We start from the raw sequence: 12,687 nt of genomic DNA, 5'->3' as shown, positions 1-12,687 counted from the left end.
GGCATTATTTGAAGGAAACACATGAAAAACAGAAGGGAAAACATGAGCAAGTTAAAAGACTGATCCAGAAAAAGTTTCTCAAACACAGACTAGAGAAAACAATTAATACACCAACAAAATAATTTAAGATTTCTGAAAATTACAGGATATATAGTTCCAGTGGGAAAATCTCACTAAGTCTTCAACAATGAAACTAGATCCTCACCAAGATACATTGTAGAGATATTTCAGAACATAGGGCACAAAAGGAAGATTCTGTAAGTTTTCAGAGAAGTGTGGGGAAAAAAGATCACATACAAACTAACAGGAATCAAAATGGCTCTGACCTTTTCGATAGCAATCCAGGAAGTTAGAGGGAAATGGAGCAATGCATTCAAAATTCTGAGGGGAAATGATTTCTAACTAATATCAATTATCTAGTCAACTTTTTCCCTAAGTGTGAGGGTAAACATCTTTCAGTGAAAAACTTTACCCCTCCTCCACACACACACACACACAACCTTCTCATAGATACTGAAGGATATGTACAATCAATACAGTGAATTAGGTCAAGAAAAGGAAGATGTGATTCATGGGCTAAAAGAGAGCCAACACAGGAGAAATGCAAAAGTAATTTTCGCGTCTAGGACAATGCAGCAAGCATGGGGGCCACCCATCCAGACTCACACAGGCCCAAATGCTTCAGAAGAGACTTAAGAAGATAAAACTAATATAATCCCCAATGCAAAAAAAAGTATCAAAAATATTTAAACATCTGCTGGACCTGTGTACATAGAAATAATTATGTACACTGAAAACTAGGCAAAAAATAAGAGTTCTTAACTGAAGGAAAACAACAAGGAATCATAGTTTACTGGATGGCTCAACAATGAGTAGCCTACAGAGTCATAATAACATTAACCTTGAACATGAAGGCAATCAAAATTACAATAAATCTGTCAGGAGCATGAACAGCTGAGAAGTGCTTACGAGTGGGTTTGTAATAGTGGAGGAGACAAGATATCTAATCCTCATCATGATAGGAAGTCAATAGATAATATCTAAAACCTAAAACACACACACACACACACACACACACACACACACACACACACACACAAGAAATAACATTACAGGCTTGTTTCTTAGAGATATGGAGGAAATAATTGAAGAAGTAGCTTTAAAAGTCCAAAGTAGATGTTCTGGGAAAGGGATTATGAAGGTAAGAGGTTGGGAACTGATTTTGTCTTTATAAACTCTGTAGAATTAGCTGGTTCTTAAAAGTACGTATACATTTAACTTTAATAAAAATAACAAAATGGGCTTATAGAATTCATGAGTTATGCAAAATAATACAAAAAGCAATGGTTTGTGGTTGGAATCAGAGACCCAAATCTAAGTACAGAATGAAGACCACATTATGACTTTCATGGGCCCTAGCCACTTTTTACTTTGAGAACTACCACAACAATATCAATATATAAAACAATTGTGATATAATTTTACTTTCCACCTGCATCTTTAGGAACAAAGTGTTGATTGCCTTAACCAACTGAAATGGGAACTGTTAAACTAATCACAACATATGACATACTCTTCATGCAGAAGTATGAAGATTGTAACTCAAAGGCCAATGTCAGGTTCATTTTACAATAATGGAGAAAGAATTGGACACATAAAAGCTTTTTAATGTTGTATTCAGTTGAGAATAAACCTATGGAAAATTGAGAATACATCCAACAATTTTAATATCGGTTTACATTAAGTTGCTGGGTTCAAGCATTTCAACATATTATTGCTATGAAATAAATTTAGAAAATATTGCATAAAACAGTTTTGTATTAACACTGTTGGGACCAGAGCTAATAAAGGTTTATTGTTTATAAGTGTTTCGAATAATAATACTTTGCACTTCTGTAACTCTATACATTTCTCTAAGACAGTACTTTCTTTTTTTGCTTAGATGTGTTTCTATCCTTTTCATATGAACATATCTAAAACTGAACTTCCCTTTAATATGATCTCCCTCACTTGAGTTACCCAATCCATTCAGTTGGTACCACAATTCTGGTCACTCTAGCTTGAGCCTGGGATTCTTGCTTTTCCTTCTCCCCACTCTCAATATCTAATTGGTTAATAAGCTCTATTGATTCTTCCCAGCCCTAACTCCCCTTCTCATCTCTGTACCTGAGCTTTTGTAATGATTTCCTAATTGTCCTCACTCATCCAACTCTCTATTTCAGTTCATCCTATACTTGGCCATCACATCAGCTTGTTAATATGACAATCATGTTGTTCAAGAGTCTTCAACAGCTCCCAGTTGCCTTCAGATAAAATCAGCCGTTTCAGTCTAGTAACAAACTATACTTTTGCTACTCTCAGACTTTTCTATCCATTTTTTGTTAATAAGTCTTTTATAGCCCGTCTCCATGCTTTGGCCACTCTGTTCTTTCTTTAGAAGTGTCCTCTTGTGACTTTTCCCCTTTTATTAATGGAGCTCAAGTCCACCTTCTCTTTTCTTGAGTAGTTGTTTCACAACTATTGTGTCCTTTGGATTCTTAACACTTATTGTCAGTACTATTCATTTTAAAATATGTTATATTCTGCCTTTCATGGTTAGTAATAGCCTCCTATTCACATATCTTGTCGCCTGAACGAATTATAAGTTACTTGGGGCCCAGAGGTTGTCTGATCCTAACATGGTGTTGGTTGCATAGTATGTTTCCAATAATTGATTGATTAGGAAAAAATAATTTTAGCAGATCTTTTCCATTTCCATGTAGATACAGGGCATTATAAAAGTATATATAGTAATATGAATATACTTAATACCACGGAACTATACACTTAAAAAATCATTAAGATATAAATTTTATGTTACATATATTTTACTACAATTAAAATTATATGTATCAAAGTACATGTTTTTTATATTGGAAAACTTTAATGTACTATACAATGGCTTATCAAAAATAAATGAGATGAAAGAATATACTGGATTCAAGTCCTAATTCTATCAGAGACTATGTGATGAGTTGCTTAACCTTTTGAGCCTCGATGGCCTGGTCTGCAAAGTGAGTGGATGGATTCACCACATGACCTCCAAAGGCACAGTCTGTTTGTCTGTAACTTTACATCTCTCAGGAGAGCACACATCATCTCCAGAATTATGGGAGAAAGCTACCTGGCTCCCTTCCCAGATTCACAAACCAAACCATGCTAAGTGAGCATAACCTATTCCACTCCCAGCCCTGAGGATTCTAAAAACAGTTTGGGAAACTGATAGCAGCAGTAAATTTGGAGGATTGTGCTTCTGCCTCACCCCTGCCCTGACTCTTCTCTGGGTAGTCTGACTGCATTTATACTCTTCCAGCATCCTGCCCTAGTAGCATTCGCTGTACTCAGCCCAGCTGGGAAGGAATAAACCCTCCTTTTGGTAGCCCCTGCACAGGCCTTCTGCTCCAGCTCTTCCTGCCCGGTGGGGGAGGGTGGGAAAAGGAGTCTTTTCTTTCCTCAGCTACAGTATATCAGGGAGTGCTTGGGGTTTCATTAATTAACTTATAAAATTTTTTGAACAGACTATTAACTTCAGATTTTAAGTGCTGAGACTTTTGTCTGCTTTGCAATTGCAAAATCCTTCATATTTATATATTGATCTATATAGGATTACACATGTTTAATTTACATATACTAGTATATTTAATAAATATATATTTTTAATTTTCTTACTTTTGGAGATAGAATACTGTTCTTCTGATGGCTGTCCTTTGAAATAAATTCTGAAAGCTGAGTTGTTGGTTTTTTGTATTTTTTGTTTTGTTTTGTGTTTTTTCAAATAGTAGGTTTTGTTGGAGTTTGCAAAAATCTCTAGTTCATCTTTTGGCTCAGGTTAGTTATAATAACTATAAATCTGTCAGCCAAAAAGGCAATATTATTAATAGTTTTTAAGAGTGCTAGCATGTTGTAAAATTCCAAAGGTTCAATTTATACATGCAAAGCTTGGGCAGGAGAGGAGAGAGGGGGATTATCATCTTAATTGTAGCTCACTCCCCCACCCCAGTTTACCGGGCATCCTGAACAAAGGGTAGAGCCAAATGCTTTAGGGCTGAGATCACCAGACTGTCAACCAATCTTTGCTTTTTAAAAAAAGAGAAGGGGGGTGGGGGAGAAAGGGGGTAATTTCTTGCTGTCTTTGCCTTAGTAAGTATTTAATTATTTAGTGACCTGGCAATTTCTCTATGGGATTTAAGGCAATTTATATAACAATTAAGTTTAAAAATTGAAACTAAGTGGATGAGGAGGAAAGCTGGACCCAGTTAGAATTATAGGTTGGTCCCCAGCTGGTTTGGCGCAGTGGATATAGCCTGGGCCTGTGGACTGAAGGGTCCCGGTTCGATTCCCGTCAAGGGCACATGCCCAGGTTGCAGGCTTGATCCCCAGCAGGGGGCGTGCAGGAGGCAGCCAATCAATGATTCTCTCTCATCACTGAAGTTTCCGTCTCTCTCCTTTCCTCTCTGAAATAAACAAAAATATATTTTTTAAAAAAGAATTATAGGTTGGAAAGATAAGACAGGGCAGAAAAGAGGTTAAAACACAAAGATAAATGAGTAAATTTTTGCTTATTTCTTGGTGTCAAGCCATAATTATTGTGAATAACAACCCTTGTTTAATTATCACAAAATGCTGTTACCAGGCCATTTCTAGTAGAACCTTCTCCAAGAGCTATTCCATTAAGTGGCTCAATCCAACTGTGCCCAAGCCCTACATATTTTGCTTATCTTCCTTCAGCTAATGGTGTGGTTTGTCAATATTAACTTGAGGGGTTGCTGCATAACAGAGCCAAGATTCCTGGGGTTAACTTCCTTAAATTCTAGAAGCCTTAATGTTCATTTTTCTGTCTTTATGATAGATTAAGTCTGGAGTTGACTGGATGAATAGTGCGGTTTCTCTATGGCACCTCCTTAAACTTGACCTCCAGCCTTTCCAGTGGTTACCCGGAGTAGCCAAGTGTTTGGATGTTGCCAAATAGAGATTCAGAGGTTATATTCCTTTTTCTGGTTACATTGGAAAAGAGGCTATTCTGACAGTACTTTTGTTTCTAATACCAGTCGTGTGGTTTTGTGATTACACTGCAGTTTCTTCAGAACATTTCCATACTACTTTATATTTTTCCCAAGAATTTCATAACCAACACACTGTGTGTGTGTGTGTGTGTGTGTGTGTGTGTGTGTGTGTGTGTGTTTAAAAATGCATCTTTATTTTTTACTTATTTATTTTTTTTTAATTCTCACCCAAGGATATTTTTTCCTTTGATTTTCAGAGAGAATGGAAGAGAGAGGGAGAGACAGAGAGAAACACTGATGTGAGAAAAACACATCAATGGGTTGCCTCCTGCACGCACCCTGACCCAGGCCCAGGCCAGGGAGGAGCCTGCAACTGAGATACGTGCCCTTGACCAGAATCGAACCTGGGACCCTTTGGTCTGCAGGCCAATGCTCTATCCACTGAGCCAAACTGGCTAGGGCTAATCAACACACTTTTTAAATATTAAAAGTAATACTTTTTTAAAAAAAATTTTAGAAATTCTTTCTAAAAAGGAAACCCAATCTCAGAGTATTTATCAGTTTCCCTAAAAACTAAGCTTTTCTATCTTTAACAAAGATATTCAGCCCACAGGCCGGGCTGGAGGTGGAAAAGGTCACAGAAGAATTCTCCCAGAGGAGAGAGTATAAATGTTTCCACACCCCTTTGATGAATCAGAGACAGAAAACTAAGGGCTGGGTGACAGCTCATACACTAAAGAATTCTGGAGCTAGAAAAGAATGTTGCCCTCAGGCTTATAATTTCTGAGCTATATTTCTCCTCTCAAAGTCGGCCTTGGGCAATAGATGGCATAAGTGGAGGGAGGGAAGAGGAGGGAAGCAAAAAAGAGACCACAGCTCCTAGACTCCTTTTTGGCCATTTTGTCCCACTGTAAGATCATGTATCTTGATTTTTTTTGGGGGGGGGGGGGCCGGGGGGAGCGGGTATGATTGACATGCAAAAAAAGCTGTATGTATTTAATGTATATATCTTGGTGAGTTTGAAGATAAGTATACACCCATGAGACCATCACCATAAGCAGTGCCACAAACCTAACCATCACCCTGAAAATGTCCTGCCTCCCTCTTTTTGTAAATAAGATCTACTCTATTAATAAAGTTTTAAGTATATACTACAGTATTGTTAACTGTATGCATTATGCTGTGCAGCAGAGCTCAAGAGCACTTTCATCTTGCATAACTGAAATTATGCCCCCTTTGACCTATATCTTCCTGATTCCCTCTTCTCACATAACCTGCTCTTTAGTCAGGAAAAAAAAAAAAGGTCATCAGAAAGATGAAAGGATTGAAATCTCTCCTTCTGAGGCTCATAGTAAACATTTCTTATAACCTCAGAACTCTTAGGTAAAAATATTCATTGATATTTATTTCATGAAAAACTTTTAAATAATGAATATTTCTATCTAAACAGAATAAGCAATATATCAGAGAACATATTCTCAGCTCTGCCACTCACCAGTTCTGACTTTAGGAAAATATTAACCTCTCAGTTTTCTCACTTATAAAATAGTGATAATAACACCTACCTCATAAAGGTTTTTATGAAGGATACAATGAATACAACGCATAAGCCCATTTAGCATAGTTCTGAAAACCTGGTATTCAATAAATGATAATTATCTTTTAGATTTTATTCAACAGTACCTGATACATAGTCCAAATTTTTTTTAATGCTTTATTCTGGATTTATAGCAAGGCTGAACAAAAGCCTTACAGAACCCTCATTTCTTTCACAAGCATTACAAATAGGCATGATATCTATATTTTGCAGATAAAGAAATAGAAGTTTAGTGCTATGGACTGAATGTTTGTGACCCTCTAAAATTGATATATTGAAGCTCTAACCACCTCCCCCCCACACACACATGGTGATATTTGAGGGTGGGACTTTTGGAAAGTAATTAGGTTTGAGGGTAGAGCCCCCACAGTGAGATTAATGTCTTTATTTTTAAAAAAGGGAGAGAACAGATCTCTCTCTTCTCTTCTCTTCTCTTCTCTTCTCTCCTCTCCTCTCCTCTCCTCTCCTCTCCTCTCCTCTCCTCTCCTCTCCTCTCCTCTCCTCTCCTCTCCTCTCCTCTCCTCTCCTCTTCTCTTCTCTCTCTCTCTCTCTCTCTCTCTCTCTCTCTCTGTCTCTCTCTCTCTCTCTCAAATAAGGATATAACAAGAAGATGGCCCTCTACAAACCAAGAAGGGGCCTCCCACCAGGAACCAAACTGCCAGTCATCTTGATCTTGAACATCTCAGTCTCCAGATCTATGAGAAGTAAATGTCTGTTGTTTATGACACCAACTCTTTGGTATTTTGTTATAGCAGCCTGATGTGACTAAGATACTTAACAAGGTTAAGTAAGGTCACCCAAGGATCTCATGGCTAGAAAGTAGTCATACCAGAATTTTGAATATGTGTTTGACACCAAAGTCTGGACTTTTTCCATAAAACCATGCTGCCACCCTATGTAAGAGAGAAGCTACTTGGGTTCCTTCAGATAGAAAGTTCTCCTGAGCCAGCCTGAACCTCCCTGGTACACTTTGTTATCTGTGTTACCATGTACAAGTTACTTGACTTTCCTGTGCCTTGATTTCCTTATCTGTGAAATGGGGATATTAATAATACTCTTATCTCACAGTTGTTGAGAGACATATATGAAGGCATATGAAGTATTTAGGACAGTGCCTGGCATGTAGTAAATGTCGATATTATTATTATTATCATTATCATCATTATTATTACTATTTATAATCTTGGGGTCAACCCAGATTAATCTTTAGAACATGGGACAAAAGAGCAACAAATATTGAGTTTTCAGCATGGACTGTGAGATTTTACATAGTACAATACTAGTGTATTGCCCGTGAAATATGAACTTCATGGTTTCCTGAAGTCATCCCTGAGAATTTTAGAGCAGAAATTAACTGGTCACCCACAGAATCCCCAACAGAGCTTTTAGAAAATCATTGTTGCCGAAGCCGGTTTGGCTCAGTGGATGGAGCATTGGCCTGCAGACTGAGGGGTCCCGGGTTCGATTCCGGTTGGGGGCATGTGCCTGGGTTGCGGGCATGTCCCCAGTGGGAGATGTGCAGGAGGCAGCTGATCGGTGTTTCTCTCTCATCGATGTTTCTGGCTCTCTGTCTCTCTCCCTTCCTCTCTGTGGAAAATCGGTAAAATATATTTAAAAAAAAAAAAAAAAGAAAGAAAGAAAATCATTGTCAACCCAGACTTCCATCTCTAAACTGACTCCGACCCACTCCACCCCCATTACCCTCCTCACGCCAGACCACTAATCAGAATCCGCAGGGGTGGCCAGAAATACCTGTCAACAGTGATTTACATGTGCAGTCTTCTCATCAAGCTCATTTAAAACAATGAATAAATACTAGTAAGACCCAAGATGTTACAGGATTTTCCCAAGGTCTGGAGCTCTTTCTACTATAAAATACTAACATTTACACAGGTGTGCTGCCTGATTGATTATTGCCAGGACAACGTTTGGTCCTTGTCAGCCAAAAGAACGATACACTCAATAGGAACTAGTCGCACATATCCATCTCTGCACCCCTGGGGTGTTTAGGAAGCTGAGGATTGGAGGAAGATTTGAGTGGCAGGTATCAAAGCTCTTCTCCCTTCCTCTGTGAAGTAGGGTGACAAACATGGAGAAAAAGTCACTCAAGCGGGCTTGGCTTCTGGGTCTGGCACAAATACTATAGGATTCTGCAATGTAAACATGTAATTCATCTTCTATTTGCCATAGCCCTGGTTGAAAGACAATCCTAGGTTAGCCTTTTAGAAGCATCTTATCTCTCTTTTGTATTTGTAACCAGATGTGACCTCTTTTTCTGTTGTTTCGGCTGCTGTTGACACTGGGGTTGAGGTTGAACCCACTGATCCTTTGGAAGATGCCTAAGTTGCTCATTTACTTTCTCTCTGACAAGGTTAACGGTGCTTGTAGACCCACCAAATGGTTTTCATGCCAAAAATGTTTCTGTACTGTTGACTTGTAAACATAGCCCTAAAATCAACAGAGTCTTTTATCTGAGAGCTCCCAGGTATTTCAAGAAATCTAAGACAAAAGGAAAAAAAAAAAAACACCAACTCTTTTGGAACCAATTTGTAGATATAGTCCAACAACTGCCTTAACTATTTTTAAGAAATATGTGAATGCAATCTTTTTTGAGGGTAGTTTCTAAGTATCTCCCAGGCAGGGATACCTATAAAATGTGGGGAATAGCTTAGTCACCAAGAGAAAACTAAGAGAATGATTATAAATACCTAGTCTTAGCCAGTCTAAGCTGGAAGTATGCCTATTGCTAAGAAGGATGTTTCTACTTTCCTAAAAAGGAAGAAAAAATTTATTCATAGGAACTTGTTTTCACTTCTCGATACAGATATTCCCTATGTGGAGTATTTCCTTTGGGTCGCCAGGAACATAGAATTAGAGGCAATACTTTTTTTTTTTTTTTTTTTTTGGCAACTGAGAATCATACGAGTTTATTTATTATTTATTTAGTTATTCATTTTAAATATACTTTTATTGATTTCAGAAAGGAAGAGAGAGATGGAAACATCAGTGATGAGAGAGAATCATTGATCGGCTGCCTCCAGCACACCCCACACTGGGGATCGAACCTGAAACCCGGGCATGTGTCCTCGACTGGAATCGAACCCAGGACCCTTCAATCCGCAGGCCAACGCTCTATCAACTGAGCCAAACTGGCTAGGGAGAATCATATGATTTTAAACCTGGAAGGCACTTCAGAGATTGTCTATTCCCAAACACTCACTTTGTGTGAGATGACTGGTCCAGAGAGGTCCAGTGAGCCAGGATTGGCACGCGTGCCTGGACCACTGCGCTGTCCCTCTGGAGTGTCCACGCACAGCCTGCATCGGGGCTGCCTTCGCCAGCCCTCCTGAGGCAATACATTTAACCTGGTGGGTTTTCCTCCTGAAGCCCAAGAAAAAGAAATGCTCCCCTGGTAAACATTGTGTATTTCCTTTCTTCTTCCACTCATCAGACTTCTAATTGATTGTTCAATATCTCTGTCTTCCATCTAGACTGTAAACTCCAAGAGATGGACTATGTTTTTCTTATTTGCTACTGTGTCTCTGGTATAGGACCTCAGCACATAGGTCACATTCAATAAGTATCTTTTGAATAAAATACTAAATAAATTACATTGAAGCCATAGTCTTCCATGGGGATGACTGAAGCCAATAAGATTTAAATTGCAGATGAAGCCCTTGAGTTGAGTTGGAGTTGCTGTATGTGTTGTGTATAGGGTGGTGAAGTACATAACAGAAATAATTAAATGAAAAAGGAGGAAATTCTGGTTTTGAAGGCAAGAACGGGAAATAATCTTGTGATTACATTGAATCTGGTGTGATTACATTGGTAATCATTAAGAATCAAAGAGAAAAATGGCAAATTGCACCAAAGTCTGGCTATCCTACCACATCTTTCATCCATTAAAGAACACATATTACTGTTTTAGGTTCAGTTTGTTTTAACAAAGAGGGGTTGTAGATTATTTAAAAGTACTTGTATAAATGTCATCACATCTGTAGTTTAAACTATATAATGTCAACAACACAATTAGCCTCTTAAAAACTCTTGAAAAATAAATCTCCAAAGTTAAACATATGAAGTATCTGCAAATGTCATAAATGCTACCTGCTTGAAAATGTAAGTGAATCATGTTAATTCATAGACAAAACTTCTTTTGATGAGATGGATAGCTATCTAAAGCATGATAATGAGTCTAATTGAAAAATGGTTGCGAGCATATATCTGCTTAACTTCAGTCCCTTAATAGTGCTGCTCCTTCTGAAGAAAATTAAGAATAATGGACTCAGAATTCTAAGAGAAGATCAGGATCCAAACTGGAGAACTATGAACATGTCGAGTAAAGGAGACAAACTTACCCACATTGACTTTTTAGTTTAAAAATTTTGAACACTTTGAAAAAAATCACTTGAAATAATGCATGTCTGAAAATTTAAATATTTAGCAGTTTGACAGCTTTATTGATGTATAATGACATGTAATAAATTGAACATATATAAAGTGCACAATTGGATGAGTTTTGACATATGCTTATATCTGTAAAACTACCGCCACAATCAAGAAAATCCACCAGCCTTAAAAGTTTCTTCATGGACCCTCATATCCCTCCCCCAGACATACCAGTCTGCTTTCTTTTGTTTTTAATTAAAAATTTTTAATTATGGTTTTAAAATACTATAAAATTTACCATCGTAAGGCTATAAGAAAGAGTAGAGAAGAGATAAATGAAATTGAAAATAGAAAAACCATAGACAATCAACAATGCTAAGACTTGGTGGGTTGTTTTTTTAAAGATCAACAAAATTGAGAAACCAGTATATTAACTAAGAAAAAAAGAGAAAAAACTCAAATAAAATAATAAATGAAAGAGGGCATATTTCAACTATAAGCTCCAGAAGAAAACAGAGGGGGAAAGCTTCATGTATTCAATTTGCAATGATTGCTTATATATGACACCAAAAACACAGGAACAAATAGACAAATGGAACTACATTAAACTTAAAGACTTTTGTCCATCAAAAGACACAATTGAACAGTCCTAGCTGTTTTGGCTCAGTGGATAGAGCATCGGCCTGTGAACTGAAAAGTCCCAGGTTTGATCCCCATCAAGAGCACATGACTGAGTTGCATTGCAGGCTCAATTCCCAGTAGGGGGGCATGTAGGAGGCAGCCCATCAATAATTCTCTCTCATCATTGATATTTCTATCTCTCTCCCTCTCCCATTCTCTCTGGAATCAATCAAAATAAATATTTTTTTAAAGACATAATTAACAGAGTGAAAAGGCAACCTATGGAATGCAAGAAAATATTTGCAAATTATCCTATATAATAAAAGGCTAATATGCAAATCAACCAAACAGTGGAACTACCGGGTGCTATGATGTGCACTGACCACCAGGGGGCATATGCTCAATGCAGGAGCTGCCCCCTGGTGGTCAGTGCACTCCCACAGGGGGAGCGCCACTCAGCCAGAAGCCGGGTTCATGGCTGGCGAGTGCAGCGATGTTGGTGGGAGCCTCTCCCACCTCCGTGGCAGTGCTAAGGATGTCAGACTGCTGGCTTAGTCGGACATCCCCTGAGGGCTCTCGGACTGCAAGAGGTTGCAGGCCAGGCTGAGGGACCCCCCTCACCCCTGAGTGCATGAATTTCCAGCACCAGGCCTCTAGTCTAAATATATAAAAGCCTAAGCAACTGTTATGACCGGACGACCAGATGATGGGTCGGTAGCTATGACACGCACTGACCACCAGGGGGCAAACGCTCAATGCAGGAGCTGTCTCCTGGTGGTTAGTGTGCTCTCACAGCCAACCTCCTGCAGCTGGCCAACATTCCCCAGCTGGCCTGCCCTGATCACCCCAATGGGAACTGGGCAAGATGGCCCTGATCGGCCCCAATCACTGGCCAGGCCAAGGGACCCCACCTGTGTACAAATTCGTGCACTGGGCCTCTAGTATATTGGTAAGGGTTAATAACCAGAATATATAAAGAACTCCTAAAATTCAACAACTGGGAAAGGTTTGAGGAAACATTTCTCCAAAGATGATATA

This window comes from Myotis daubentonii, chromosome 6 (assembly GCF_963259705.1).
Source record: "Myotis daubentonii chromosome 6, mMyoDau2.1, whole genome shotgun sequence".
Taxonomy (NCBI): Eukaryota; Metazoa; Chordata; class Mammalia; order Chiroptera; family Vespertilionidae; genus Myotis; species Myotis daubentonii.
This window is presented reverse-complemented; position numbering follows the sequence as displayed.